This window comes from Neodiprion fabricii, chromosome 2 (assembly GCF_021155785.1).
Source record: "Neodiprion fabricii isolate iyNeoFabr1 chromosome 2, iyNeoFabr1.1, whole genome shotgun sequence".
Classification (NCBI taxonomy): Eukaryota; Metazoa; Arthropoda; class Insecta; order Hymenoptera; family Diprionidae; genus Neodiprion; species Neodiprion fabricii.
The window spans coordinates 32,544,145-32,558,038 of NC_060240.1; the positions used below are offsets into that span (position 1 = coordinate 32,544,145).

General features: G+C 46.7%; 1 protein-coding gene across 3 annotated transcripts in view; it reads left to right on the forward strand.

Annotated features, from left to right (window-relative positions):
- LOC124175237 (homeobox protein aristaless-like) overlaps window positions 1-13,894 on the forward strand; it is a 61,407-nt gene that overhangs the window by 19,283 nt on the left and 28,230 nt on the right. Inside the window, exon 1 of one of the 3 annotated variants that reach the window (XM_046555278.1) lies at window positions 11,670-12,289. The exons of the other annotated variants lie outside the window; for them this stretch is intronic. The gene's annotated coding sequence lies outside the window, so the exon portion shown is untranslated. Of the gene's footprint in view, window positions 1-11,669; window positions 12,290-13,894 lie in introns of those variants that run through there. 3 annotated transcript variants of the gene reach the window in all.

Consider the following 13,894-nt stretch of genomic DNA (forward strand, 5'->3'; position numbering starts at 1 on the left):
TCATATTTCGCGACACTTGGACACGTACGGAGCACAGCTTTCGTATTATAGAAACTTTATATCTTCATGCCCTTGTCTGACTTTCTTTGAGAATTAACTATAGGTAATAGGTACGTACATTGTCCATCAGGCTTTTTGACCACTTGTGCGTGGACTTCATTACTTTGTTCTTTTTTTTTCTCACCGATCGATGGTACATTTTGCTTCAGTTTTTATACGGATTATTACAGACTTGTAACAAATTACTTTGTCTATACTGCATATTTTAGTATGGTACTGAAAAAATCTATCAGGCTCGCGTGTCAATTCGCGATTCTGAGAAACAGGCCGCTGGAGAGCCGTGAAAAGCTTATGAATCGACGGGGGAATTTTTATCGAATCATTTGCCTTAATTCTAAACCCTCGCTTTTACTGTTTTATCCCTTCAATTTTTTCTTGCCTCATTTTCTTTGAGCCATGTTCTATATTCAGCACAATTTCTGGATATTGCGCGAGCGAGTGATACGTGTCGTCGAAAAAACGATCACGACTCGAGGGACCTGATCGCGCAGGTTGTTCTGTTATTTACTCGTTTACTCCTTCATCAGTTTTATGCCCCCCCGAATGAATCGGATCAAAAAAGTGTCCTACACTTTCCATCTTATTTTTATAGAGACGAAATTCCAAGACATTCGTATCCGGCGCTTCGTGGTCGCGGGTAATCTTAACGGTACAATAATTAATAATACGGGGGGGTTCGTTCTCTCCGAGTTACTAGTTTACGTGCACCCCGTGCAGTCCCACGGCTGATTTAATCGAGCAGGGTAAGCGTGTATAATGAGACGTTCTTGCTCCAAGTTACAGATCACCGTTTACTCGCCTCGAACTTCCACGCGTATATCCGCTGCCAGGGTGCAGTGAAACATTGCCGCTTTCATAGGTGGACTCTTAATCGCATCCGGTATATAATACTTGTAGACCCGCGATGCGATCGTAACGCCTGCAATACCTTGCAGAATAATTAACTCGCTCCTGATTCAATCAAACTATCACGGGTTTGACGGCAATCATTCAGATAAACGAACAAATTATTTTACACAGTATGTTAACAACCTTTTTTCACTTTAGTCACGAGAAAAGTAAAAACGAATAAAGATATTGTGCCGCATTGGCATTTTACTATATTTGGAAGACGCGGTGGCGCGAGAAGAAGAAATTTAAAATTCGTGGGTAAAATTTTACTGCGATATAATTTATCGGACGGGCAAGCTCTCGTTTTCATAATTTTCTTAATTTTTTGCAAACCGATTTAGTTCAACTACAAGAAAAATAAGTAAATAAATAAATAAATAAATAAATACTGTACGATAGATTTCGAAACGGAACGTGTTTTTTCCAGTTGGCGTATCATTTCGTTTTCTCGTAGGTATAAATTATCAGGTACAAAGTAGTTTGAACCGATACTCTCGAGCAGTCAGTAGGTACTTTGTATCCATTGATGCATGATAATTGGTAACACGACCGTAAAGCGTATCTGCGTCTCGAATGCCAGGTACCGTACATTAGACGGAACGTTGAAATGTGGAAATTCCGTATCGAGGAACGCACCGGTCACAGATACACAGGCTGCAATTATACTCCACGGCTGTAATTCATAATGACGCCGCGACGCGGTGAAAATTAGTTGGGTAGTCGTTGATTATACGTCTTGGCATATTTGCACGCGGTTTATTCAACGCTGCGGAGTGCACGCAGGTATGTATGCGCCTGTAAGTGTGGACTCGCGTTAGATACACTTTACGGCGTGATACGTTACGTACAGTCTGTCCGTGAATTCCGCGCCACTAGGCGTTTCGATCGCCGTTGCTGCACCGGCAGAAACGAAAACGACACAGTGTACGTTGGTACTTAGGTTACCCCATTCGCCATGCTCGCGCGGCAATTATAATTGAGTATGAAACCGGGACGTCGTAAAATCCAATTAAACGTTATTACCCTACTCCTCGATTACGGCAGTCCCGCGGCCATGCGGCGAACGGCCGATTGTGCCGCTTGTAACTAGCCGTATTCCGTATACCACAGTTCATACCATATGCTCGGCATCGTGCAGCATATTAATTGGTATTTTTTAAAAATTTATTTAGTTCTTTCAAATTCGTGAAGCTTGTATACGAAAAACTGCTTGTGCTGTGAACAATAAATTGTTAACTTGTTAGACACCGTTCGTGGAACTGTGGAATGGTATGGAAGAGAATCCGAAAGTATGTCTTATATTTACGATTCGGAGAAAATTCACACCGGCAAGTTATCGGGTACATTGCTGAACGGTGTCGGAGCACTGGAGTTCAACTCCAATCGTGTGGGATTTTCTTGACTCTGGTAGAATACTGCGTTTAATAGTGCATCCGTGTACATGCGCGTTAGTTTATTCCAACGAGCCACTAGTGGACGAGTATGCTGTGAATTTACACGGCGTCGTAATTATTCGTCAGGTAAGAAACGGTGATTTGACTAAGAAGTCGGGATCTTTCGGTCGTAAAATTCATCCCCCGCATCCCTGAACCTATTAATCAGAACCGAGGAACGGCGACGACGGAAATGGATCCACTTAGGGTAGAGGGTATATAATACAGGCTTGCGCATGCGATGTACGGTTGGATGGGTAGGTACCTCTACGTATCCCGGAATATATATATCTAAGGTATTGCCGCCTCGGATCATGGTCGTTTCTTGGAGCTCGTCCGATCGCAGAGAATCGATCATCGCCCGAATCCTATATAATTTGTTAAGCTGGGCAGCTTAGGCCCGTCATTACGAGCAATCACACTTGATTATTTTTGTCTACAGAGCTAGTTATAGGTATAACGCCGAGGCCAGGGTTTCCGTACGGCCGTGCAACATCCTTCAGCTCGGCTCGTTTCTCGTCTCTCGGATTTCGGATCGTCAGATTATTCTACTATACGAGAAGCATGGGGGCACGAGTAGGTTTGCGTCCGCGCTATCCACACGGGATTCGTTGGGGTTTCGAGCAGCTTTAACCTCAGACCTGGTCAGCCCAGGGTAGGGGGGCTCCACTTACGTGATTACCGCCGAGCTAGCGGGGCCAAGGGCGAGATGCACACTACGACCATCGACGTGTACGAATTCGAACCGGTCAATCGGATACCGACGTTCGATTACCACGAGTCGGGGATGTCTTTTTACGTGTATACGTATTTCTCTCTTTCTCCTGCTCCGCTCCCTCCCCTCCCCTCTCTCTCTCTTTCTCTCTTTCTCTCTTTCTCTCTTTTTCCCTCACAGAGACGATCCGATCTTTCAGGGTACACGCTCGATTGAACCGTATTACGATACGGGGATCGAAGCTCGAATCGTGATTATCCCGCAGAATTCTCTGCGCAGCGACCAAGGCCAATCGTTAATTTTCCTCGTCGAATCGCAATTAGGACAAAGTTTGCACGAGATAATGTAACAGGTTCAATGATAAATCGGTATCGCTCTGCACGTTATATACCCAGCGAACGTTTACTTATTCCGCGAGAGATTCGTCGAGGATTGGGTATAATAAGGCACGACGACGGATCGAGGATCACGGTTAGGACCGGCAAAAAGTTCGGGCCGGAAATCGTAACGACTTAAGTTTCGGTCCTGTGTGGAAAAACGACTTTGAACCGGCGCGGAAACGGCAAAAACAAAGGGCGGGGGGAACTCGCGTCTCTTCGGTTTCACTGTTTTACCACATCAGGTGGCCTTATACAGAGTCCTCCTCTTTCTCCTCTCGTGTCCATCGTCCCGAGACACTGCTTTATTAAATTAGACTTGTACGTACCTGGTAATTCACGGTTGTTTAGTAGTTCTAAATTACGAAATCGCTTCTCTTGCTCGGTTCCATCCCACGATGCAGGAAATCATCGATGTTCGAAACACGTTTCCAGGTCAGTTTTACTATATGTATATTTATTTTTGCGGGATTCTGCCGCAATTGTCCAAGCTAATCGTCGTGGAATCGATTACTGCAAAAAGATGTCGCCAATCAGCGGTTCTTTGTCACTGCTCCGTTAGGTAAAAACGTATATATGCATCGGGTGTACGTGATACAGAGCCTACGACGAAGTCTATGCCGTATAATAGGCGGGCTAAGACGAAGCCAGAGTTTATCGGTCTTACACCTAGTATACGAGAGTTATTTGCCACCGGATCTCCGCCTTATCTGTTTCTCATTAGCTACCGCCGTACCGTCGGTTCGTGCACGAGTATCTAAGGTACCAGTGACTCTGTCATGGCGTCAAATGATTCCAACGAGTCGGACAATGAATCAAAGTTGAAGCGATGCGAGAGTGATTCCATTACACTGTTTTTCGACTGTCTTCGGATCGTGAGTGATTTTTATCATCGCGAGTGAGTGTACGACAGTGTGACATGAGCCATCGATTTTCCTTGACGGCGTTGGCATCTACCACCGCTCATACTTGTAGGCGTAATTTGGTGTAACCGTTGTCGAGTAGTAACGTAATTGCAGTAGCTGGAGGCGAGGCTCTAACCAATTTATTGTACCTAATATGAAATACAAGAAACTTTTCTTCATCTATTTTCATTCCTCGTTGTTCCTTTTTTCCTCTTTGGTACGTTGTATTGGTGAAGTGGACGTCCAGCTACCGAGTGAGGCCAGCCCAACAACCGTTTAGCGTTCGGTGTTCGAGCCTTTCTAATTACAAACCCGTAACCACGTCTTCCCGTTCGTTCATTCGTTCGTTCGTTCGTTCGTTCGTTCGTCCATCCCACGCTGCACACGTGCTCATGCGCGCACGAGCTCTTTCCAACCGTCGGTTGAAAGTTTACAACGTATATACGGGTAGACACGTGATATCAATATGTCCGGTTAACGAGCTAATGGACGTCTCTGGGACTCGCCTTGTTCCCCGGTCAAAACAGGATATCACCTACGTACTTTATACCTCGGTGACACCTCCCTGGTAAACTTTCTCTCTCTCTCTCTTATTCGACACGGTCGCGACGATACACGTGACTAGTTGTCTAGACATTTTTATACTCTCGAACTCGTACACTCGACGGGCTCGATTCGTACACGGTTCGGGAACAAAGTCCTCCGGATACAGTATCGAAAAGTTATTTCGACGTTTACCGGAACGAAGCGTAGGTACACGTACGTTCGAGTTCGACTGAAATATGAGAATAATCGTTTCTCCGCACGTCATTTCTACCGGTACACGATGGTAATGATAATGTATGCCCGATCTCCGCGCGATGCCGTGAATAGCGGGCGGGGGCGGATCTCGGCTACTCGTTGTTTCGCACCGTCGAGGAATAAGTCGGCGTGAAATTGGTAGGAGTTGGTCCGAGGGGAAAGATGCCGAGTCACTCGACGATCCCGCGGACCCGCGATTCGTTTCGGGATTTGGGATTCATTGCCCAGGTATAGGTATAGATTATAGGTACTCCCCTTACACTCTCGTAGGCATATTAACTCCCGGTGGGATAAGGTACAGACGTACGTGTAACGATTCCTCTTGGGAGGTGATGCTTTTTACCGGACTCTTTCTTCATTGAGCATAACAAACCTGTTACTTTTTACAGAGCCCCGTGTTGGCTCTCATGTTCCAACGTTTAGACGTTCGAATTTTCCGCACAATTCTCGAGCTTGCCGCGGTGTTGGGATCTGTGCTGGAAGCACCTGCGAGGGCTAATTGTTTTTTCTCATTTTAAATTGCCAACTAATTCGGCTGGCCTCGGCGCGGTGCAGCCCCTGGGTCGGTCATCCTGCAGCTCTGGGCAAGCGGCGATGATGAATGCGCGACGCCTAATGAATATTTTTCAAATTCATCACCCGGTTTGTGTATCTTTTCGAATTAATGCATGGGAAAGTTGCGGTACCGCACCCCCCTCACACCCCCGGTTACTGGCGCCCCGGCCTGCGGCTCTTGTATCCCGGCGCTCCACCTTCACCTTCGGGAATAATCATTTGTCTCGAGGACCCGTGGAAGAGGTGCGAATGCCACGCATTATACGTATTATACGTATTATACGCATTAGTGCAGCATAGCATTTTCTCGTTACAACTCCGTCGTTTTTTAAACATATTTTATAACGCGATGATGTTGTATATACCGGAAGTGGCCGTTAGGTGTTGATGCCTGACTCGGCGCGGGACGGAGCCAATTGTGTATGAAATTAGATCGGCAACGATCGGGTAAATTAAGGAAGTGAAACGTGCAGTGCAGGATAAAACTCGACGAGCCGGCTATGATGCTCGTTATTCTGCTCGATTGAACAGAAGTGCTGGTTATAATGAGTTACCCACCTACTCGTACCTATATTTCATATTATATTTACATCGGTGCAGCTTCTATACGTACGACATATATGTATATACACGCTTTTATTGCTACTCTGTTATTTGCTTTTATTCCTAACACTTCTCAGATCCTCCAGCCTTTATTCTAACCATTCGCAGTCATTGATCAATAGTTACAAAATTCGTTATGCTCACGGAATTTCTGATTTCTGTATTTCAAGTCGGATCTTGCAGATTAAACGGCACTTTTAGTCAGTGGAATGATTCCTCTACCCACGATGAGGTTTCATAGCTACCCTGTCCATGCTACCCTTTGAGTCTAGGATCACCCTTCACGAAGAGTCTGAGAGATATCGGAGGCATACGGGGTAGGTCTGGAATGTCAAAGGGCGACACGTATAATGACAAGGCTTAGCGGCTGCGGTCATCTGGTATAATTTCTAGGGATAGTCATCCTATCCAGCCTCTACCCCGGGTGCAGTTTGACCGTCGCCGAGGATCGCGGTCTGGGACGTTTGCGGTTTCCACGATCGCAGCAAACTTGGAAGTAATTTGTTGACGCGCGATCGTCGAGGAACGAGGTCTACCTACGTAGTTATAAGCCGTGTGTATAAGGGAAGCGATGCCCACCACCTTCTTCTTCTTCTTCTTCTTCTTCTTCGTCGTCTTCGTCTTCTTCCTCTTCCACTGCAGCTACGCTTCGCGGCATACGCAGGACCAGACGAGATGGTATCACGTTCGGTTTGTTTAAGCCACTCACACACAACACAGACGTACACCTGGCTATACCTTTTAGCCGAGGTAATTGATTCTCGGCTTGGACTTGCGGGGCCCGCGGGGGCCTCCGCCATCAATCACCGAGGGCCCGCGCGGGACCCGGTGCTCCGACGTCGTTCGACGACGAGGAACCATCGCGGTTCGAACGGACAAATAGCACCCCCCCCCCCTCAATTCCCCACCACCTCACTACCCTCATTCTCGCAGCCTCCCACCGACACACGTTCAATAAGGGGAGGGCGAATGCTTCCAAGATAGGGTGTACGTCCAAGTTTGTACAGCCTCCAAGTTATATCTACTCGTACTGGAACGCTGTAATGCGATTCGAAGACGTTTCGTGCGTATCTTTGGTTGATTGGTCTTAGGCTGGTACACAATACAAATATCCTTGGTCGAATATACCTAAATAGCTTTTTCTCTCATTTTAATGCGGTAACGTTGTCGGTTGACTTTCATTCTTTGTGAAAATCTACCGCAAGTACCCGTTATGTACCTACTCGATATATTATTTACTCTTCATTTAGTAAGTTGAGTAAACTCAGTTAGCTTGTTCCGTGAACCGTGTTAATTGGTTTTTTTCGAACCTAGGGGACTCGCTTGATTCGTTTCTTTGCGTTGCTGTTATTTTAATTTATCCAGGACATTTTTCTGCTTATCGAACGGCATGTCACAATTTTTTGGGATATACCAATTTTAACCTGTTTTTCTCCCTACCATAGCAAATTGGTTGAGAAATCTGTCTACGCATTGAAAAAATTATAAAACTTGAAGAGTTCCGGGACATGGTTAAAACGTATTTTCTGTCGAGAAACGTGATTCGACGGTTGCACTTTATGGTTTTTAAAACCCCAGTGTGATATGCTATGGTTATAAGACATTGTTCGGATCAGAGCTTACCGTTCAAAGCGAAAAGTTCTGATCGATCAAATAGATACAGCGGACATGGCAGTTTCTCATTCCGCTATGCAAGGCTAAGTTCAGTTCGTAATTGACTACTCGAACTATGCAGTCAACTTCTGATTATCATTAAAACAAGTCACGCGTCTCTTTTTGTTATTTTTACTGCCGGTCCGTCAACAATTGCCAGAGTAAGAAAAACTCTTGAAGCTTCGGCTCTCCGAGTAGAAGATACTTTCGGTACGGGTAGTCGTTCGCCCCGATCGCTCGATGTCCAGTGGACCGAACCGCGAGGACATCTTTTGTTGGCGCGCGCTGGTCAAAACGCGTGCAACAGCTAATGGCCGTGATTGCCTGCAGCCGTGGCCGGCCGATTGTCAAATTATTGATAATCTCGCTAAACCAACAACCAGCTGCGGGCGAGATACACATACGCAGATATACACTTTCTACGCCTGCAGCTTGAGTCAGTTCAACCGCAGACCAAGATTATTACACAGCTCCACGTCTCGGTCGCGGTCGCGGATGGATGTATACATTATAAGTGTACGCGGCATGCCGTAAGTCTATACATATTATTTACTTACAGTCGCTCCGCGTTTGTGTGGGTACACAGCTTAACCAAAAACTCACTCGGTTGAACAATGGTCGATCGGTTTCCTCCCGTCCGTACCTTAAGCTCTTTGCCTCAATAATTGGCTATAATAATATAGGTGCACGGACCGAAGTGCACTGAAATCGCCAGTCCTACAGGGGAACCGGCCGCGTTGCGGTACATGCGCGGATTATCGCTGTTATCCTGCTGTAAGGTATAATATATGCACACCGGACGTGTTGCAGTATCCATTGCACCTCGTTTAGATCACTTGGAACCAATCCCATTGGAAATTATAGAGATTATAAACTCGCATTTATCAATCGGAAGGTCTCGCTGCTTCGCAGAGTCTGGAGTGCCGGTGCCGCTGATATAGGAAGAGCGGTAGGATAGACGGTAAAACACTTTGATTAAAGATCTCTCGTGGTGACAAGTTATGTGTCTAAGAAATTGAACCAATTTCTTGGGTGGTGAACGATAAGCCTGTACGATTTCTCATCCTTGTCTCGCTGCTGCTGCTGCTGCTGTTCCTCGTGCTGCGAGGCCAAGATCCGTACGCGGCAAGGAGGCGTAGATTAACCAATCAACCGGGCTTTGGTGCCACCGCAGCACAATGGCCACTTTAACGAGTGTTGCCCATAGATATTATATCGGGTAGATCGATCCGTCGTTCGTTTCTATCGGTCATCGGTAGGTAGCCCTTTTTTGTCAATCTCTCATCCAATGCCAGCGGGGGCGATGCCTACGCGCGTAACAACCGGCAGCGTGCGCGAACGAATATCGATTCTCTCGGTGCATCCTCACGCGTCGAAAAATCAGCCGAGTTGCTTTGGTGATGGATCGCGCGTGGAAATCTGACTGTATAATTGTATTACTTTTATAACGAGTTTGTTTGTAATTTTCGAGGGCGTCGCGCGCCTGTTTTACGCGTCAATTTGCTGTTCTTTTGCCGCAAAAACGATGAAGGGAAGCCCCGACCCTCGGGATAATCGGTTGAAAGGAAACGATTGCGTCACGATGATGTCATTAGCAGGCGCCACGCCCCCTACGGCGCTACCCCGTTACGCCGCGTCATCTTTCGATGACTCGCGATCGCTGGTTTCGGTTCCCGATCCTCCTACTCCCCGTTCTCCACAGGGTCCCGCTTCTTCTTAGTTTTTTCGGGAAGGTTATACGTACGCCAACCGCATTAGGCACGGCAAGCAGGTGAACGTATTTACCGGTGAAACAATGTAATTTATCCACCCTAATGGAGTCTAAACCTTCGTAATTATTTCAACCGGATCCCGGGTTTCGGGCAAACGAGAGAAAAAATAAATAACGGAATGGCTCGTCGGCAAACCGTGCAGGGTTGACTGCTCCAAAGACCCTCTAAGTGGTTGCAGGTTACGGATGGCACTTCGCCTCCATTGACCGGTTTCTCCCTTTGCGGCCTCATGATTATTCTCATCTCCGATCGATCCTCGTATCTATTTTTTGGACAATTTGCCGTACGTTAAGGCTCGGCACTGTTTAACAACAAATTTGAACCAAAACTGGAATGGAATATACCTATACTGCTATCGCAAGTCTTACACTTGCTTTCGATAACTTTGTTCTCCAGAATCTGTAACATAGTTTTAAAAATCTACGTATACAGATACTGTTAGATATTTCATCATTTTGAATTTATAGTTTGATCGACCTATCATGTATAGGTATCAACATCCAATTGATAACGACAGCATGTTATAATGCAGGGGAGGTTCGGTTGGGTTAGGTTAGTCATTAGTCTATTACTCGTATAAGACGCAGGATAATCAGATAAAACGTACACGTAGCACACGCCTTGTATGATATACGTATAAGAGAGGATGCGCGGATCGGATATAGGCAATACTGCAATCTAATTGCGCGTAATGAGGGTTATAAAATTCGATTATACCAACTCCTGTTCTTATCTTTCACCTTCCGTTTAACTCACTGCAGACTACACACTCATGTTTCTGTAACCCGTGCACGCTATGTACTGTAACAGCTATTACACCGTAGCTCGACTCATACTTTATATACCGCACACAGTTTCCTCGAACTCAACTGTGATGATGCCAGACTCATGCTCACCCATGAAACCATGGTGGCTCATCCACACGCGCTATGTGTATATCTCTATGTGTCTGCAGTCAATATGTTGTGCAGGGAAAAACCGGCTATCTCCCATATGCCTTTTCGTCCGGGCAACGAAGATGACGGTGATGATGATGAAGAAGAAGAAGGAGGAGAAAAAACAAAGAAAAAGGGGCAGGGGGGAAGTTATTGGGAAGCTATGGGCCGATCGGTGATAATTATAATCGTATATAATTTCTACTCGGTAGCCAGCCTCAATCATCTTGATCAGATTAAAGCGGCATCTGCGGGATCGGGCAAAGAGGGATGTCCGAGGCTCGTAGGTTAAACGTGAGATAAGGAAGATCGACCCGCGCGGTGCACCGTGCCTATGGAATTGACTCGCTCCTGCCGTTGCTGCAAGGATCGTTCACGGTCATCGGCACCATGATGATAATGATGACGATGACGACGACGACGACGGTCTGCGTGATCAGCTCTTGCGATCTCCGAGCTCCGGATTTCTTCTCTCTCTCTCTCTCTCGGCACTCGATGCGTGGTCCGTTGGTACCAACCCTGTTGCTACGTGCTACCAAATTCACCCTCGTAGGGAAAAGGGTGCCGAGGATCACAGCGGTAAGATCGGTGGTGGTATCGCCGCGTTTCCATACCGGCGGTATCTGGTTGGTTGCCATTCCAAGCGACATACCCTCCCTCGTCTCTTCTCCCCCTCGCGTTTCTCCCACCCCTGTTAGTCCCCGGAGGGCACGACGAGGCAGGTTAAGAGACGAAGTACCGCAACGTCATGGGCGGTGTTGCGTACGCGTAGGAGCCCAGTGGTTAAGTCGTACGGATGCGGCTCGGATTGGTCGCCGAACAACCGACGGGGAGGACCTGCGCGTTCGCGGGCGGTTACCATCGCGGTTACCAAGAGAGAGGAGGGACAGGCTCGTTCGACGGAGAGAAAGGCCGAGGGACGAGGACGAGGGAGAGCGGGCCGAGGTGGGGCAAACCGGGTTGCCGATGCGGGAGTCGGGATTCCATCTGCCTCGCAGGCACACCGTTTCACGCAGTCGCAGTGACCGCACCTACCACAACGAACCGTGTACACCTACCTGTAAACACCGGCCGTCGCGCCTCGATCGCGTTACGTTAGAAACCGAAGGCGTTGCGTAATCGAACCCGTGTACTTGCCCGTCCACGATACGGACGTTTCGCGCTACGCGTATTATCATACCTCTGACACTGGGGTGCGGATCACGTAAGGATCGAACGATCCGTCCGATGATCCCGCGATCGCGGCCGAACGGTGGTCATCCTTTGCCTGTGTGGTTGTACACGCGGTTGTGCGTTGTACCACGGTGTTGTGACAAATATATATATATATATATGTATATGTATATATATATAATACATGCATGTATACACACGTGTATATGAATGTACGTATGTGTAAAGAACTAATATTTAAACAACTGTGTTTGAACTGTCGCTCTTCAACGACCTCACGTTTCCTCACCACCGATTGTGTGTCGTAACCTAACCGAGTGCAATTTAACCTCCCGCACGAGCCCCAATAACACCCGGACAACGCGATCATTAACCACGTCGTCGTTTGTCAAGAGTAATCCTGTCGACGCAGAAGGGTGAGTCATTAATACCGCACGCCTTTGCCGCAATTTCCCGATGACACGCGACGAAGAACAACTTTACGCCGATGATACGAGCCGGGGTGTCGCGATGCAATGGTCAGTGTTCGTACGCGCGCGGATAACACTTACGAATTACGCGGTTCGATCGATGTTATACACACTTACGTTCCTGCTGCACACGGGCATGCAACGAACCGATAAACTTTCACTCTGTACATCCAGCTTCACCCTTGGTGTATTTATTTATTTATTTACTCTTGTTGATTTTTTTGCATCACAAAACACGAATTACACACGAGACACTCTACGGTGGCTCGGTCGATCTCTCCGATCACGTAGAACTGCGGCGAGGTACAGAAATACTCGAAGCAAAACACTAATTATCCGAGTAATAATCGAGGGGATATAATAAAGCATTCAAGTACATTTCTTGGTCGTGGTGGACGTTGCTGCTGCGCCTCCTTACAGCCAGCCGAGTCTCCGTGATAATTTGATTTTAACGCGCGAATGATCGTGCCGTGTGGTTACCATGCGCTTTACGTACAGCGACGTCATGCCGTCAGAATCGATTGCGAAAGCTCGAGTTGTTTGTCTGGATGTAATTATCTACCGATGAAGTATATGTAATACCATGGAGTTGATTGATACTGTGTATGTATAATATACGTATTTTATACTTAATACAAACAAAGCTTGGAAATATTGTTGAAATATTTGAAACGCTGTGCCGTGTCAGATAAATATAATATATATATATATAATTTAACGGTAATCGTGTTCTTTGCGATAAGCAATCTTAATTGGATATTACTTATATATATGACTACAACATCGAGTATTTATGTCGTATACTTTCCTGTTACACGATGTGTCGCGATTATTTCCTCTTTTTTTTTCTCAATGCTTATTGACATTGCGATGGAAAATTGTAAGCGAATCGTATGTATTATACGTTCCATGAAAAGTTGCTTCGAGGACTTTTATCCATCGACTTACCGTTATCCCGTGCCCTTTCAACGGCAATCGCTAATGGACCGACAAAAATGTGGCGCCCGGCGTGCCTAACATTACCTGCAGACCGTCGATGCAGCTGCCATGCATCGAACGAAATCGGAGGCGACCCTGGCAGTGATTCCCGTCATTCCTACGCGACGGATAAATTCCACTGTATCCACGCGTGCACGCGTCGAAGAAATATCGAACGACTGTGGCGACGCGATCAATTCCGGATTCCGTATTACACGCCCATACATCCCGGTACCGGAGTAATTGCATTGTGCATGTGAGCTTGTTCAATAAGCTTTTCGATAAGAGGCGCGTTTACTGCCGTTCGAGGCTGACGTGTTCCAGAGCTCGGTTCACATCGTGTACAAGATTCAATCTATGTAAGAACATACAATTCTGTCACGATTAGATAAGATATGCATTATTGTATACACGAAAAGAGCTGCGGTCGAACGAATCTCCTCGCTCAAAGCTGTGTCAGCACGTGTAAATGTGTTAGAGCCGCGAGGTATGCAAGGGATATTTCATCGGAAACTCACGTTACACGGCACGAGGATAATCTCTTACGAAGCTTCGACCTCATCGGGGCTTGTA